This window comes from Schistocerca nitens, chromosome 4 (genome assembly GCF_023898315.1).
Source record: "Schistocerca nitens isolate TAMUIC-IGC-003100 chromosome 4, iqSchNite1.1, whole genome shotgun sequence".
Lineage (NCBI taxonomy): Eukaryota > Metazoa > Arthropoda > Insecta > Orthoptera > Acrididae > Schistocerca > Schistocerca nitens.
Genome location: NC_064617.1, coordinates 850,513,928 through 850,531,416, shown reverse-complemented (window position 1 = coordinate 850,531,416; position 17,489 = coordinate 850,513,928). Strand labels below are relative to the sequence as shown.

Below are 17,489 nucleotides of genomic sequence, written 5' to 3'. Positions count from 1 at the left end.
AATAGTAGCTCTCGTTGTCTGAAGTTAAATGTGCAATAGTAGCTCTCGAATCCCACAGAGCAAGTCTGGGATGCACTGGGGAGACTGACTGCATCACGTCAGCATCCAACAACCACTCTCCAAGACTTGCGATCAACTCCGCAGGAAGAGTGGCCGTTATTGGTTCAAATGGTTCAAATGGCTCTGAGCACTATGGGACTCAACTGCTGAGGTCATCAGTCCCCTAGTACTTAGAACTACTTAAACCTAACTAACCTAAGGACAGCACACACATCCATGCCCGAGGCAGGATTCGAACCTGCGAACGTAGCGGTCTTGCGGTTCCAGACTGCAGCGCCTTTAACCGCACGGCCACTTCTGCCGGCTAAATGTACAATAGTAGCTCTCGTTGTCTGAAGTTAAAAGTGCAATAGTAGCTCTCGAATCCCACAGAGCATGTCTGGGATGCACTGGGGAGACTGACTGCATCACGTCAGCATCCAACAACCACTCTCCAAGACTTGCGATCAACTCCGCAGGAAGAGTGGCCGTTATTGGTTCAAATGGTTCAAATGGCTCTGAGCACTATGGGACTCAACTGCTGAGGTCATCAGTCCCCTAGAACTTAGAACTACTTAAACCTAACTAACCTAAGGACAGCACACACATCCATGCCCGAGGCAGGATTCGAACCTGCGACCGGAGCGGTCACGCGGTTCCAGACTGAAGCGCCTAGACCACACGGCCACACCGGCCGGCCCGTTGTTGCATCAGCATGAGACTGATGACATTCACAACATGCCTCGTCATTGTCAGGCCTGTATTGTTGGCCACATCCCATACTGAGCACATTAACCAGTTGTCGGAATGTGTGTGCAAATCCGTTTAGTTGAAAAAGAAAACGGAGAACTTTTTTGTCTACCATTATGAATGTTCAAATTGTTGACGTTATATATTCTTTACATTGTTTCTGCTTTACTATCATCTGTTTATACTGTTTTGTGCCAATATACACGCAACCTTGCAAAATTTCCGCTTGTTACTTTAATTTTTGACATCAGTATTTATACAAATAGAAATGTTTTATGTTGTTTTTATTCTTGAATGCAAAATATTTTCTGTGTATTTTTCATGTAAAATAATCTTGTCGTGGAATCGGATGTGCCTTATCTTTGGTTCTTCTTGGCAAACCTACCAAATTATAACGACGTTTTACAGCTGTTTCTAGTATACATTTATTGGGGAAATGTTTTGGAAAGTTTAAAAAAAGCTTTTAAAGAAAACGTGTTTTCGAAACCATCAAACGGTAGTTTTAGTGCACGACGTCTAAAGAAAAAATTGGGCATTCAAGATTAAATGTTGAAGCAGAACTGTGTGCCATTGTCACTCGTAAAACTGAAGTGGAAAGAAAGAGCTAGAGTAGTTACTCTGTGCTGGGGTAATGTTCTTTTATCTACAACACGATATAAAATTGCCGCGCGGAGTGGCCGCTCGGTCTTGGGCGCCTTGTCCCGGACTGCGCGGCCCCTCCCTCTGTTGGTTCGAATCCTCCCTCGGGCATGGGTGTGTGTGTTGCTCTTAGCATAAGTTAGTTTAAGTAGTGTGTAAGTCTAGAGACCGATGACCTCTGCAGTTTGGCTCCTTAGGAATTCACACACATTTGAACAGTTTATGATATAAAAATTACTTTACAATAACAGGTAGATTTTTGCCAGCTAACAAGGGAACCTCCCCATCGCACCCCCCTCAGATTTAGTTATAAGTTGGCACAGTGCATAGGCCTTGAAAAACTGAACACAGATCAATCGAGAAAACAGGAAGAAGTTGTATGGAACTATGAAAAAAAATAAGCAAATTATACAAACTGAGTAGTGCGTGTGCAATATATACAACATCAAGGATAGTCTGAACTCAGGAGCGCCGTGGTCCCGTGGTTAGCGTGAGCAGTTGCGGAATGAGATGTCCTTGGTTCAAGTATACCCTTGAGTGAAAATTTTACTTCCTTTATTTTCGCAAAGTTATTATGTGTCCATTCGTTCATTGACGTCTGTGTACACTGTAATAAGTTTACCGTCTGTGTTTTGCGACCGCACCGCAAAACCGTGCGATTAGTAGACGAAAGGACGTGCCTCTCCAATGGGAAACGAAAACATTTGATCGGAAGGTCATAGGTCAACCGAATCCTCCACAGGAAAACACGTCTGATATATTCTATACGACACTGGTGACGGCATGTGCGTCACATGACAGATAATAATTGTCTGAAAATAAAAAAAATTAATCTTATCGCTCGAGGGAAGACTTGAACCAAGGACCTCTCGTTCCACAGCTGCTCACGCTAACCACGGGACCACGGCACTCCTGAGCCCACATTGTCCTGGATGTTGCATATCTTGCACATGGACTACTCAGTTTGTATATTTTGCTTATTTTTTTCATAGTTCCACACAACTTCTTCCTCTTTTCTCGATTGATCTGTGTTCAGTTTTTCAAGGCCTATCCACTGTGCCAACTTATAACTAAATCTGAGGGGGTGCGATGGGGAGGTTCCCTTGTAAGTACCCTGGGGGATCCGAACCCTTGAGAGACTTGTGCCCCCCCATAAATCTTGGGCCCCGGGGATTTTGCTCCGCCATCCTGCCCCCTGCCTCTTTCGCCGACCCTTCTTACGTTACAGAGGGAAACAGTTTCAGCCTGTGGATCTTTTCAGATGGTGGAAGAGCTGATGCGGGGGTTATGCATTTGATACGCTCAAGCTGAGAGAAATATTCAGTCCTCTGATAGTGGAGACAATGAAATTGACATTGTCCCATACATACAGACAGCAGGTTTTTCTATGTGATAGACAGTTAACAGCTCCAAATGCTTGAGAGTTATAGACTGCCTATAAACTGACAGGTAAATAACACTCGTGGTGGGGGAAGTCACCTTTCTCGGAAGAACGATACAGCTGCCGTACAGGATGTAAGAATTAATTTCCCTCTAGCTTTGTAGAACACTGTGCAGAGATTTACACAGATGCTGCCCATATGCGTTTCTTGTGTCAGAACTATTAGTGATTCATATCAGTAATCCGTGTAGTATTAATGCATTTCGTGGACAATACCCTCTCCCACCGGTGCATGGCTGATCACTGTGTCGCCAGTGATTGGCAAGGCGAGCTGTGGCAAAGTCGATATAACTTTGTGAAACATTCTACAGTTGCTGTTTATGACGTAGTGCGGTGGAGGGAGTGGGCAATTCCATACTTTCACTTCATTTTGCAACCCTTTGAAGGAGAAAAGTGCATAAACACAATTTGGGGACCTGCCTTCCCTCACATTTCGAACCTCCATCCCTGCCTGTTACACCCCCAGAAGACAATTTATCTCTTAACACGGCTGTACTGCACCTACAGGTGCTATATATATTCAATATTTGTTTGTAACCCACTCCGTTTAACAGTAGACATTAATTTTATACTTTAAAAACCAAACTACTCCTGAACAGGCCTCGAAGGCCAATGCTACCTACCGACTGCCGTATCATCCTCAGCCGACAGGCGTCACTGGATGCGGATGTAGAGGGGCATGTGGTCAGCACAACGCTCTCCTGGCCGTTGTCAGTTTTTGTGACCGGAGCCGCTACTTCCCAATCAAGTAGTTCCTGAACTGGCGTCACAAGGGCTTAGTGCACCCCGCTTGCCAACAGCGCTCGGCAGACCCAGACCGTGCCCCATCCAAGTGCTTGCCCAGCCCGACAGCGCTTAACTTCGGTGATCTGACGGGAACCGGTGTCACCACTGGGGCAAGGCCGTTGGCATCTTTTGAAAACCTATTTTTATTAATATGCGATTTTCCCATCCCCTGCAGCGCGGACATTATTAGTCCAATAGTCAAAGTCCTCGCGCCCCTCCCCACCCCTACCATCACGCTCACACCCCACCGGTCAGGATTTTTAGTATGTTATGCCTTGCACTCACCCCTAACACTGTACAAAAATTTGCTGCTACATTAATTTTTTCCCTAATTTTCCTTTGTCAACTGGACTATATGTGTTATTTCTGTGTGTGTTAGTAGCATATTTATGTTAGTGAATATCATGAACAATTGAGATCCTCTTGGAAGTACTCTGAAGTCCACTACATTAATTTTTTCCCTAATTTTCCTTTGTCATCTGGACTATATGTGTTATTTCTGTGTGTGTTAGTAGCATATTTATGTTAGTGAGTATCATGAACAATTGAGATCCTCTTGGAAATACTGTGAAGTCAGAGGAGAAAAGCAGCTTATAAGTTCAAATGAACGGTGTCTCATTGCTTATTGTGGCGTGTTACACCACTTCTCTACTTGGTGAAACAGATTTTTTTTAATCGCCAAGTTGATGTTTGTTCTGGAATGCCGGGCATTTCCCTTCTTTTCTCCGGCAGTGTTCCCGCAATGAGAACGGCGCGCCCCTTTTAAAGGTTAGGCTGAAGGGCTGCGAAGGACGACTTCTTTCATAAGACGACTGAAGCCGAGTCCGATATTGCATTCTATTGATCTTTGTCTGGTCACTATTGACGTGGGGCTATATTACGGCCGCGCCTCGTATTGTCTGCACGGTAAATAATGCAGCGCCTCTGCCCGCCAAATTCTCACAACAGCCTCCACGGTGGGCGAATAACTGCACGCTCTGTTGTGGCCTCACCCCCAGCAAGTACAATTAACGCCTTCCCACGCCGCCGTAAAGAATGGACGGATTTGGTTTCATACTACACTCAAGCGACAAAAAATTTGGTATAGACTTGCGTATTCAAATACAGAGATATGTTAACAGGCAGAATGCGGTGCTGCGGTCGGTAAAGCCTATACAAGACAACAAGTGTCTGGTGCAATTGGTAGGTCGGTTACTGCTGCTACAATGGCAGTTTATAAAGATGTAAGTGATCTGAACGTGGTGTTATAGTCGACGTACGAGCGATGGGACACAGCTTCTCCAAGGAAGGGATGAAGTGGGGATTTTCCCGTCCGATCATTTCACGAGAGTACCGTGAATAACAGGAATCCGGTAAAACATCAAATCTCGACATCCCTGCGTCCTGAAAAAGATCCTGCAAGAACGGGACCAACGACGACTGAAGAGAATCGTTCAGCGTGACAGAAGTTAAATTCTTCCGCAAATTCTTCAGTCAGGCAGCAGTAGCCGACCGAGAAAGACGCAGCAACAGGGAAGTAACCGCTTTTGTGACATTTACGAGTTACTAACCAGAAGCGATTTTTATTATATCTTCTGTGTGCTTTAATAGTTTAGTTTCTTGAGTTTCTGCGTGTAAATTTAATATTTAATAGCCACATTCTGTGACATTTTAAAAGTTCCTAATCAGGGGCATATTATTTAGTTTCACCTGAGTGCTTCGGTAGTTAGCGTTTTGAATATCTGCATATTACTAGACACAGTTCGTGCGTTTTCGTCAGGGTCTACAGTAGAGTTGTGCAGCACGTGCCGTATAGTCCGTTTATCTGCATAGTTTAGTTTTCTACGGTCTTTAGTATGGACAGCAACTGCGATTGTTGTGTGCGGATGCGAGCCGAGTTGGTGACACTTCGCTCTCAGCTTGAGGCTGTGATGGCTTCGGTTGCACAGCTTGAGGCTGCAGTAGTTCAAATGGCTCTGAGCACTATGGGACTCAACTTCTAAGGTCATTAGTCCCCTAGAAATTAGAACTAGTTAAACCTAACTAACCTAAGGACATCACAAACATCCATGCCCGAGGCAGGATTCGAACCTGCGACCGTAGCGGTCTTGCGGTTCCAGACTGCAGCGCCTTTAACCGCACGGCCACTTCGGCCGGCGAGGCTGCAGTGGCTGGGCACCACTGTTGTGGGCCGGCCCTGGGGATCCAACGGACGTCCAGCACGTCAGAGTCCTCCGACCGGTCCTCACCGCTGGCCAACCCAGATACTGCTCGCACTGAGGCTGACCCCTCACCTGTGGTCGAGTGGGAGGTCGCCCCGGGGCGAAGCAAGCGGCGAAAGACTTCCCAGGCGGCCGCACGTAAGGCCTCCCCGGTTTGTCTGACTAACAAGTTCCAGGTGCTGTCTGTGGCTGACACTGTCGCTGAGCCGTATGCTGTCGCCTGTCCTGTTTCAGAGGAAACCACTCAGCCTGCAAGATCCAGGCAATCGCAGACGGTGGGACTATTGATAGTTGGGAGCTCCATCGTTAGGCGCGTTATGGGGTCCCTTAGGGATCTGGCTGACAAGAAGGGTAAGAAAACCAATGTGCACTCCGTGAGCATACCGGGTGGAGTCATTCCAGATGTGGAAAGGATCATCCCGAATGCCATGAAGAGCACAGGGTGCAGCCAACTGCAGGTGGTTGCTCACGTCGGTACCAATGATGTGTGCCACTTTGGCTCAGAAGAGATTCTCTCTGCTTTCGAGCTGCTAACACAAGTGGTAAAGGCTGCTAGTCTGGCTTGCAAGATGAAAGCAGAGCTGACCATTTGCAGCATAGTCTACAAGACCGATTGCGGACCTCTAGTACAGAGCCGAGAGGAGGGTCTGAATCAGAGGCTCAGACGGTTCTGCGACCGTGTGGGTTTCAGATTCCTCGACTTGTGCCAAAGGGTGGTTGGATTTCGGGTTCCGCTGAATAGGTCAGGCGTCCACTATACGCAGGAGGCGGCTATACGGGTAGCAGGTGCTGTGTGGCGTGGACTGGGCGGTTTTTTTGGTTAGAGGGTCTCGGGAAAACACAAGAAGGGCTTCAGTCACAAAGGGTGCAGGCTGAACACAGGAAGAACGTAGATACAGGAACCATTGGTATAGCAGTTGTAAACTGTCGTAACTGTGTTGGGAAAGTACCAGAGCTCCAAGCGCTAATAGAAAGCACTGATGCTCAAATCGTTATAGGCACTGAAAGCTGGCTAAAGCCGGATATAAGCTCAGCCGAAATTTTTGCGAAGAGCCTAACGGTGTTCCAAAAGGATAGGCTAAACACGGTTAGCGGTGACGTTTTTGTTGCAGTCAGAAGTAGTTTAACTTCTCGCGAAATTGAAGTAGATACTTCCTGTTGGCAACCGGAATAAAATAATAATTGGATCCTTTTACCGACCTCCCAATTCAGATGATACAGTTGCTGAAAGGTACACGTACCCGACACATACGATAATAGTTGGTGGTGACTTTAATTTACCCTCGATGTTGTTGTTGATGTGGTCTTCAGTCCTGAGACTGGTTTGATGCAGCTCTCCATGCTACTCTATCCTGTGCAAGCTTCTTCATCTCCCAGTACCTACTGCAACCTACATCCTTCTGAATCTGCTTAGTGTATTGATCTCTTGGTCTCCCTCTACGATTTTTACCCTCCACGCTGCCCTCCAATGCTAAATTTGTGATCCCTTGATGCCTTAAAACATGTCCTACCAACCGATCCCTTCTTCTTGTCAAGTTGTGCCACAAACTTCTCTTCTCTCCAATCCTATTCAATACCTCCTCATTAGTTACGTGATCTACCCACCTTATCTTCAGCATTCTTCTGTAGCACCACATTTCGAAAGCTTCTATTCTCTTCTTGTCCAAACTAGTTATCGTCCATGTTTCACTTCCATACATGGCTACACTCCATACAAATACTTTCAGAAACGACTTCCTGACACTTAAATCTATACTCGATGTTAACAAATTTCTCTTCTTCAGAAACGCTTTCCTTGCCATTGCCAGTCTACATTTTATATCCTCTCTACTTCGACCATCATCAGTTATTTTACTCCCTAAATAGCAAAACTCCTTTACTATTTTTAGTGTCTCATTTTCTAATCCAATTCCCTCAGCATCACCCGACTTAATTCGACTACATTCCATTATCCTCGGTTTGCTTTTGTTGATGTTCATCTTATATCCTCCTTTCAAGACACTATCCATTCCATTCAACTGCTCTTCCAAGTCCTTTGCTGTCTCTGACAGAATTACAATGTCATCGGCGAACCTCAAAGTTTTTATTTCTTCTCCATGGACTTTAATACCTACTCCGAACTTTTCTTTTGTTTCCTTTAGTGCTTGCTCAATATACAGATTGAATAACATCGGGGACAGGCTACAACCCTGTCTCACTCCTTTCCCAACCACTGCTTCCCTTTCATGCCCCTCGACTCTTATAACTGCCATCTGTTTTCTGTACAAATTGTAAATAGCCTTTCGCTCCCTGTATTTTGCCCCTGCCACCTTCAGAATTTGAAAGAGAGTATTCCAGTTAACGTTGTCAAAAGCTTTCTCTAAGTCTACAAATGCTAGAAACGTAGGTTTGCCGTTTCTTAATCTTTATTCTAAGATAAGTCGTAAGGTTAGTATTGCCTCACGTGTTCCAACATTTTTACGGAATCCAAACTAATCTTCCCCGAGGTCCGCTTCTACCAGTTTTTCCATTCGTCTGTAAAGAATTCGCGTTAGTATTTTGCAGCTGTGACTTATTAAACTGATAGTTCGGTAATTTTCACATCTGTCAACACCTGCTTTCTTTGGGATTGGAATTATTATATTCTTCTTGAAGTCTGAGGGTATTTCGCCTGTCTCATACATCTTGCTCACCAGATGGTAGAGTTTTGTCAGGACTGGCTCTCCCAAGGCCATCAGTAGTTCTAATGGAATGTTGTCTACTCCCGGGGCCTTGTTTCGACTCAGGTCTTTCAGTGCTCTGTCAAACTCTTCACGCAGTATCTTATCTCCCATTTCATCTTCATCTACATCCTCTTCCATTTCCATAATATTGTCCTCAAGTACATTGCCCTTGTATAAACCCTCTATATACTCCTTCCACCTTTCTACCTTCCCTTCTTTGCTTAGAACTGGGTTGCCATCTGAGCTCTTGATATTCATACAAGTGGTTCTCTTCTCTCCAAAGGTCTCTTTAATTTTCCTGTAGGCAGTATCTATCTTACCCCTAGTGAGTCAAGCCTCTACATCCTTACATTTGTCCTCTAGCCATCCCTGCTTAGCCATTTTGCACTTCCTGTCGATTTAATTTTTGAGACGTTTGTATTCCTTTTTGCCTGCTTCATTTACTGCATTTTTATATTTTCTCCTTTCATCAATTAAATTCAGTATTTCTTCTGTTACCCAAGGATTTCTATTAGCCCTCGTCTTTTTACCTACTTGATCGCCTGCTGCCTTCACTATTTCATCCCTCAGAGCTACCCATTCTTCTTCTACTGTATTTCTTTCCCCCATTCCTGTCAATTGTTTCCTCATGCTCTTCCTGAAACTCTCTACAACCTCTGGTTCTTTCAGTTTATTCAGGTCCCATCTCCTCAAATTCCCGCCTTTTTGCAGTTTCTTCAGTTTCAATCTGCAGTTCATAACCAATAGATTGTGGTCAGAATCCACATCTGCCCCTGGGAATGTCTTACAATTTAAAACCTGTTTCCTAAATCTCTGTCTTACCATTATATAATCTATCTGATACCTTTTAGTATCTCCAGGATTCTTCGAGGTATACAACCTTCTTTTATGATTCTTGAACCAAGTGTTAACTATGATTAAGTTATGCTCTGTGCAAAATTCTACAAGGCGGCTTCCTCTTTCATTTCTTCCCCCCAATCCATATTCACCTACTATGTTTCCTTCTCTCCCTTTTCCTACTGACGAATTCCAGTCACCCATGACTATTTAATTTTCGTCTCCCTTCACTACCTGAATATTTTATTTTATCTCGTCATACATTTCATCAATTTCTTCATAATCTGCAGAGCTAGTTGACATATAAACTTGTACTACTGTAGTAGGCATGGGTTTTGTTTCTATCTTGGCCACAATAATGCGTTCACTACGTTGTTTGTAGTAGCTAACCCGCACTCCTATTTTTTATTCATTATTAAACCTACTCCTGCATTACCCCTATTTGATTTTGTATTTATAACCCTGTAATCACCTGACCAAAAGTCTTGTTCCTCATGCCACCGAACTTCACTAATTCCCACTATATCTAACTTTAACCTATCCATTTCCCTTTTTAAATTTTCTAACCTACCTGCCCGATTAAGGGATCTGACATTCCACGCTCCGATCCGTAGAACGCCAGTTTTCTTTCTCCTGATAACGACGTCCTCCTGAGTAGTCCCCACCCGGAGATCCGAATGGAGGACTATTTTACCTCCGGAATATTTTACCCAAGAGGACGCCATCATCATTTAATCATAAAGTAAAGCTGCATGTCCTCGGGAAAATTACGGCTGTAGTTTTCAGCCGTTCGCAGTACCAGAACAGCAAGGCCGTTTTGGTTAATGTTACAAGGCCAGATCAGTCAATCATCCAGACCCTTGCCCCTGCAACTACTGAACAGGCTGCTGCCCCTCTTCAGGAACCACATGTTCGTCTGGTCTCGCAACAGATACCCCTCCGTTGTGGTTGCCCCTACGGTACGGCCATCTGTATCGCTGAGGCACGCAAGCCTCCCCACCAACGGCAAGGTCTATGGTTCATGGATGTTGGCGAAAATACATGTTTAATTCCGGAGGTACGCATAAAATATCATCCGAAATTGTAAACGCATTCTCTGAAAATTATTTCGAGCAGTTAGTTCATGAGTCCACGCGAATAGTAAACGGTTGTGGAAATACACTTGACCTCTTAGCAACAAAAAATCCTGAGTTAATAACGAGCATCAAAGCCGATTCAGCGATTGTGAACACAAGATTGTCGTAGCGATACTGAATATTGTAACCCCCAAATCCTAGAAAAATAAGCGAAAAATATACCTATTCAAAAAAGCAGATAAAAATTCACTTGACGCCTTCCTGAGAGACAATCTCCGCTCATTCGAAATTAATAATATAAGTGTAGACCAGATGTGGCTTAAATTCAAAGAAATAGTATCGGCAGCAATTGAGAGATTTATACCAAATAAATTAAAAACGATGGAGCTGATCCTCCTTGGTACACAAAATGGGTTAGAACTCTGTTGCAGAAACAACGATACAAACATGTCAAATTTAAACAGACGCAAAATCCCCAAGATTGGCTACCTTTTACAGAAGCTCGAAATTTAGCGCGGACTTCGATGCGAGATGCCTATAGTAGTTTCCACAACGAAACTTTGTCTCGAAACCTGGCAGAAAATCCAAAGAGACTCTGGTCGTATGTGAAGTATGTTAGCGGCAAGAAACAATCAATGTCTTCTCTGCGTGATAGCAATGGAGATACTATCGAAGACAGTACTGCCAAAGCAGAGTTACTAAACACAGCCTTCCGAAATGCCTTCACAAAAGAAGACGAAGTAAATATTCCAGAATTCGAATCGAGAATAGCTGCCAACACGAGTATCGTAGAACTAAATATCCTCGGAGTAGTGAAGCAACTTAAATCACTTAATAAAACCAAGTCTTCTGGTCCAGACTGTATACCAATTAGGTTCCTTTCGGAGTATGCTGCTGCATTAGCTCCATACTTAATAATCATATACAACCTATAACACTGCAACAGCGTATTTACATAGCTTATACTATGAAGTACCAAGTTTGGTTTATTACGTAGTATGTCCCCAACAGAACAAATAGTCCTGTCACGGAAAAGCCACGTATAACACTCCCGTCTGCTACTGCTATACCATAACCTTAAAGTAGGAGTCAGTTTGCAAAACAGAATTATTTTGTTATAGCAATTACAGTATAAAGCAGCAGAGCAGTGTTACCATCTGAGAGGAATTTTGTTGTTTTGACTGTGTTATTCCTAATGGGCGTGGCTTATCGGAAGTGAAAGTCAGAATTACGTAAATAATTAAACAGTGACAAACAAAATATTGCCTATCTGCACTGTTTAATTGATAAAGAAAACGGTCGCCAGCCTAACTAGGCAAGAGAATGATTAACATTCTCGTTTAAGAAAGTAGGTATAAGTAACTATAACGGACAAACACAACCTATACTTGACCACAAGCGAGTGCAATGAACTCTGACACACTCATATGTTTACGATGAGAGTGAAACTAACAGTTGGAGCAGCACAAACTATTTGCAAAATTATAACAGGTACAGAAAAACACTATCACTTTCAGGGCTTACACAAACTGAGTGGTCTTTCTACTGTTAATATGCACACAAAATAGACAAACACTTACCAATCAAGAGTGTATAACGTTTCACAACAGCAGCTTTCTCACTTTTACTACATAGAAACACAATGTTAACAAAATTGCAAGAACTGACTCACCTTTTAGAATTTACTACAGATATCAAGGTGATCGTTAGCTAAGCAAAACTTTAGAAGCCTCAGCCTTAAGAACTTTTAATTTTGCATTTGGCAACAGCACTTTAATAAGCAGTTTTAATAGGAAAATTATTTTCAGCAAACAACGTTTACTTTAGCTCACTCTCTTGCCACATTAACTTCAACTTTCTTTTTACTAAGTTCAAGAGGCATTAATTAGCATAACATTGGTCATAAAAGTTCTTTCAGTAGGGACACTCGGTGATTACTTTAGTTCAAATGGAAAGGAACCTGAGAGGTATTATGATGAGAAAAATCAAGGTTGGTACATAAATTCAGATATAAATTACCTTATATTTCAGCACATTAGCACATCCGTTAAGCTGATCCTTCACTGTACATCATTATAGTATTACGTTACAGTGATTGCGCAACGTGGTGGCAACTGCATGTTGGTAGGTGGATCCGCAGACTTAATTGCTGGACTCTGTCATTTCTTGGTGGCGACGACAGATACAAATTCCAGAATAGTTCCAGCTATTTATCCATCCATCCGAGGCCTTGGAAAGTAGCAGGAAAAACCTCTCTCAGAACTAGCACCATATGCACCTTTTTACATAGCAGTGCACGGACTCGTAGCTCGTCCCCGACTGCTGGCTCGTCCCCGACTGACTATCAGTTCCACCTTTTCCACCTAGGCCAACCACAATTTGCGCGCGCTACACAGTTCCGTTCCCGAGGGGAACCACAACAACTCTTACATATAGAATAGCTAAGAGCCCTAAGTGAGGATCAGCAATTTACATAACAGTAACCAAATGCATTAAATAAAACAAGACATTTACACATATTGACATCTCTACAAAAAATTATTCATACAAAATTGCAATTATATACAGTAAGTTTTGTTCCCTCCAAATGGGACAAAGTATTTAAATGACAGATACATTACTTTGCATTGAACCAAACCATGATATCAAAGTTTGTACAAAGAAAGGAGTATACAATTTTATGTTATCGATTCAAACAAACACATTTACAGAAGCTCAATGACGTAACATTAAATGAAACGAAGGCAAAATAAATCAGTAGAGCATTAGAGCCATGGTGTTACAAGCCGTTCGTTCGATTAAAGATCCGTACCCAAAGACTGGAAAGCTGCACAGGTCACACCAATATTCAAGAAAGGTAGTAGGAGTAATCCACTAAATTACAGGCCCATATCGTTCACGTCGATATGCAGCAGGATTTTAGAACATACATTGTGTTCGAACATTATGAATTACCTCGAAGAGGAGGAGGAGATTTAGTGTTTTTCGTCCCGTCGACAACGAGGTCATTAGAGACGGAGCGCAAGCTCGGGTTAGGAAAGGATGGGGAAGGAAATCGGCCGTGCCCTTTCAAAGGATCCATCCCGGCATTTGCCTGAAGCGATTTAGGGAAATCACGGAAAACCTAAATCAGGATGGCCGGAGACGGGATTGAACCGTCGCCCTCCCGAATGCGAGTCCAGTGTGCTAACCACTGCGCCACCTCGCTCGGTAATTACCTCGAAGAAAACGGTCTATTGACACACAGTCAACATGGGTTTAGAAAACATTGTTCCTGTGAAACACAACTAGCTCTTTATTCACACGAAGTTTTGAGTGCTATTGACAAGGGATTTCCGATCGATTCCGTATTTCTAGATTTCCGGAACGCTTTTGACGCTATACCACACAAGCGGCTTATAGTGAAATTGCGTGCCTGTGGAATATCGTCTGAGTTATGTGACTGGATTTGTGATTTCCTGTCAGAGAGGTCACAGTTCGTAGTAATTGACGGAAAGTCATCGAGTAAAACAGAAGTGATTTCTGGCGTTCCCCAAGGTAGTGTTATAGTCCCTTTGCTGTTCCTTATCTATGTAAACGATTTGGGAGACGATCTGAGCAGCCATCTTCGGTTGTTTGCAGATGACGCTGTCGTTTATCGGCTAATAAAGTCATCAGAAGATCAAAACAAACTGCAGGTGCGAAAAGTGGTAGTTGAGCCTAAATAATGAAAAGTGTGACGTCATCCACATGAGTACTAAAAGGAACTCGTTAAACTTCGGTTACACGATAAATCAATCTAATCTAAAAGCCGTAAATTCAACTAAATAGCTAGGTATTACAATTACGAAGAACTTAAATTGGAAGGAACACATAGAAAATGTTGTGGGGAAGGCTTACCAAAGACTGCGTTTTATTGGCAGGACACTTAGTAAATGTAACAGACCTACTAAGGAGACTGCCTACACTACGCTTGTCCGTCCTCTTTTAGAATACTGCTGCGCAGTGTGGGATCCTTACCAGATAGGACTGACTGAGTACATCGAAAAAGTTCAAAGAAAGGCAGCAAGTTTTGTATTATCTCGAAATATGAGAGAGAGTGTTGAAAGGTGGCTACACTGAGCCACAGCGCCAGAGATCGCTAGAGAGCATTGTTCGCCCGCCTCCACTGGCAGAGTGATTATTGTCGTAGTGGGCAGTGCTTGTCCAGGACTCGTAGTAGTCAGTTCGTGTTCAGATGTGCTAGTAGGGAGTGCTTGCTGAGATGTGATACTGAAAGGTTCTTGTTGAGATGTGGTAATAGCGAGTCGGTGTGGAGATAAATTGTAATGATTAGAGTGATCTTGGTCAATATATGAAGGTAACGAAACTTGATTTATTTTTCATTATTTCCATGTTTTAAATAATGTGTCATTACAGGTTCAGTCAACAAAGCATCTGGCTTGTGTTCCTGTATTAGAGTGTAATTCTGGTTTTCTTGAGTAATTATGGTATTTTTATTTCCTTTAATTAATTCAGTATAAATGATATTTAAAATTTCTTGTGTTGTTGAAGAAGAACCGTGCCAGATGCGTACGTTGAGTCATACTTCCACACACAGAACAGTTACACTTGTGCTTTGGTTTCGTAGGTTTTATAGTTGCTGGGGACTTAATTAATTAATTGTGTTAATGAAAATTTCCATTTCATTCTTTGTTATTGTTCTATGCAGTCAGATAGCGTAATAATAACAGTCAGGGCCAACCGTTACGAGACTTCGTAATCGGACAGACAGCTGCTAAAGCAAGAAATCAAAATCATTTTCATTACATTTAATTAAGCCCCCATGCACGTGGCGACCCTGCCAGGATCGTCCCTTGGAATTCTTCTGATTGTGTAGACAGTACTATTGTTGTAGTAATTTGTAGTTTAGTAATTGTAGTCTATATTGCATGTGTAGATTTGGTAATTAGCATTCTTCTAATGGTATTTTTCAAAATTTAATTTTTATTGCCTTGTATACGCGTTTGACGATTTAGTGCAATTATTTCAATTGTTCGTTAATCGTGTTTGAGGGAAACATGTCGAGTGAATGATTGTTGGAGATAAAGTGTCATTGTGTGCAATTTTCATATAGTGACGAGTTTTGTATATTTTGTAAATGATTACGCGATCAATGAAAAGGGCAAAAATGATGAATAGTGAGAATGACGAAATTGTTAACATGGCGAACTCGCCAACAGAGGAAAACAGTGTGATGAATAATGAAGTGGAAAACAATGTAATAAGTCGGGAAAATAGTCCGGAACCATTTCAAAATTTTTCTCAATCAGAAAATTTACAGAATATGAGATTAACGATAGAAGATTCTGAAATAGTATCGAACACAGATAGCTTTACAGCTATGACGAAGGAAACTGGTTTTGCGGGAAATGTTAGGGGCGAAAAGAATTGCGAACCGGCTACTATGGAGCAGTTGATGGGTGCAATATTAAATCTGGGATCACAAATGGGAACAATGGTAACACAGATGGGAACAATGGAAACACGAATGGAAACAATTAAAACAGAGATAGGAACACGGTTAGACTCACAAGGATCTGAATTAAAAACCGAGATGGGAACTTTGGGATCTGAATTAAAAACTGATATGGGAACAATGGAAACACAGTTACGATCTGAATTAAAAACAGTGGGATCACAAATAGGAACAATTAAAACAGAGATGGAAACAATGGAAACACGGTTAGACTCACGAATAGGGACATGTTTCAAAAATATGAAATATGAGTTAAAGAAAGAAATCAGAGAAGAAGTACAACCGATTTTGAATTCTCACAATAGTAGATTAATTGCAGTAGAGATTAGACAAAGGGAACAGGATCGAGAACAGGAAGAAAGAGATCGCGTGATAGTACAAAAATTTTCAGAGTTAAATTTACAACGTGCACACGATAAGGAAGAAATATTTGAGAGAATCGAGGAATCCGTACCAAATGACAGAATAAATAACTTAACGCAACAGTGTGAACAGTTAACTACTAAATGTGACAATACTGAAACCCGAGTTGCGACACTTACGGAAGACGTAAATAAACAGAAAGAGCAATTAGGTGACTTATCGGAAAGAGTTGAGGAGATTTCAGATAAATTGACAAATCTTAGTTTAAATGGGGATAGAGATTCAGATGATACAGCTCCATTACCATTTGCAGAAACCGAAGAGTACCAGAACATAAATAAGCATGTTGAAAATCAGGGAAAGTTTAATGAACGCGTTAAAAGGGAAGTAGAGGCATTACGAAAGCAAGTCAAACAAATCGAAGGTGAAATCGTAGGAAAAGACAGCAAAAGAAATTTGGAATCACAGATAGCAGAGGGCTTTGAAGAAGATAATTTGTTTCATTTACGGGATGCAACAAGAGAGCGCCAGGCGCGTGAACTTGACAATAATCGACATTCGGACTGGGACAGACGCGGTAGGTCTTTGTCGCCGCGAGGCGGAAGCTTTGACTGTAAACACTTCTTGACTGTTCGGAAATTTAAGATCTTTCGCAATTCTAGGAATGACATACGTCCATGTTCATGGTTGGATCGATTTACGTGCGCACCTCCGCCAGATTTGCCACTGAGTCACAAACTGAAATTTATGTGCAGCTATTAAAGTCCTCAGGGGATTCACTACACTGAGTGAATATGTGCCGTAGCGATCACAGGGCCCCGAGCTGTAGTGGTGTTATTTCCCTTTTAGTTTTCTGCACCGCTGCCTACTCTTTCACTATTCTTTGCATCTATAAAAACAACTCTTCTACTATCCATCTATCTAGACAGTAGGTAAAGATTAACCGGATATGACGATTTTACCCGAAAGTGACTTTGGAAATTACCGTTTGGACTTACTATATTTTCTGCAGCATTAATTCGTAGTTTAAATGAAATTTTACCTGTTTATATTCGTGACAATATTACTTCATATGTTGACGACATTCTTATTGCTAAACGTTCTTGGAGTGAGCACAACAAAATTTTGGATTCATTATTACGTATTTTTGCAAGAGTT

At 42.4% G+C, this 17,489-nt stretch overlaps 1 pseudogene; it reads right to left on the bottom strand.

The window, feature by feature from the left end:
• Positions 1 to 3,660: 3,660 nt before the first annotated feature.
• LOC126254169 (5S ribosomal RNA) lies at positions 3,661 to 3,779 on the bottom strand (annotated as a pseudogene).
• Positions 3,780 to 17,489: the final 13,710 nt, after the last annotated feature.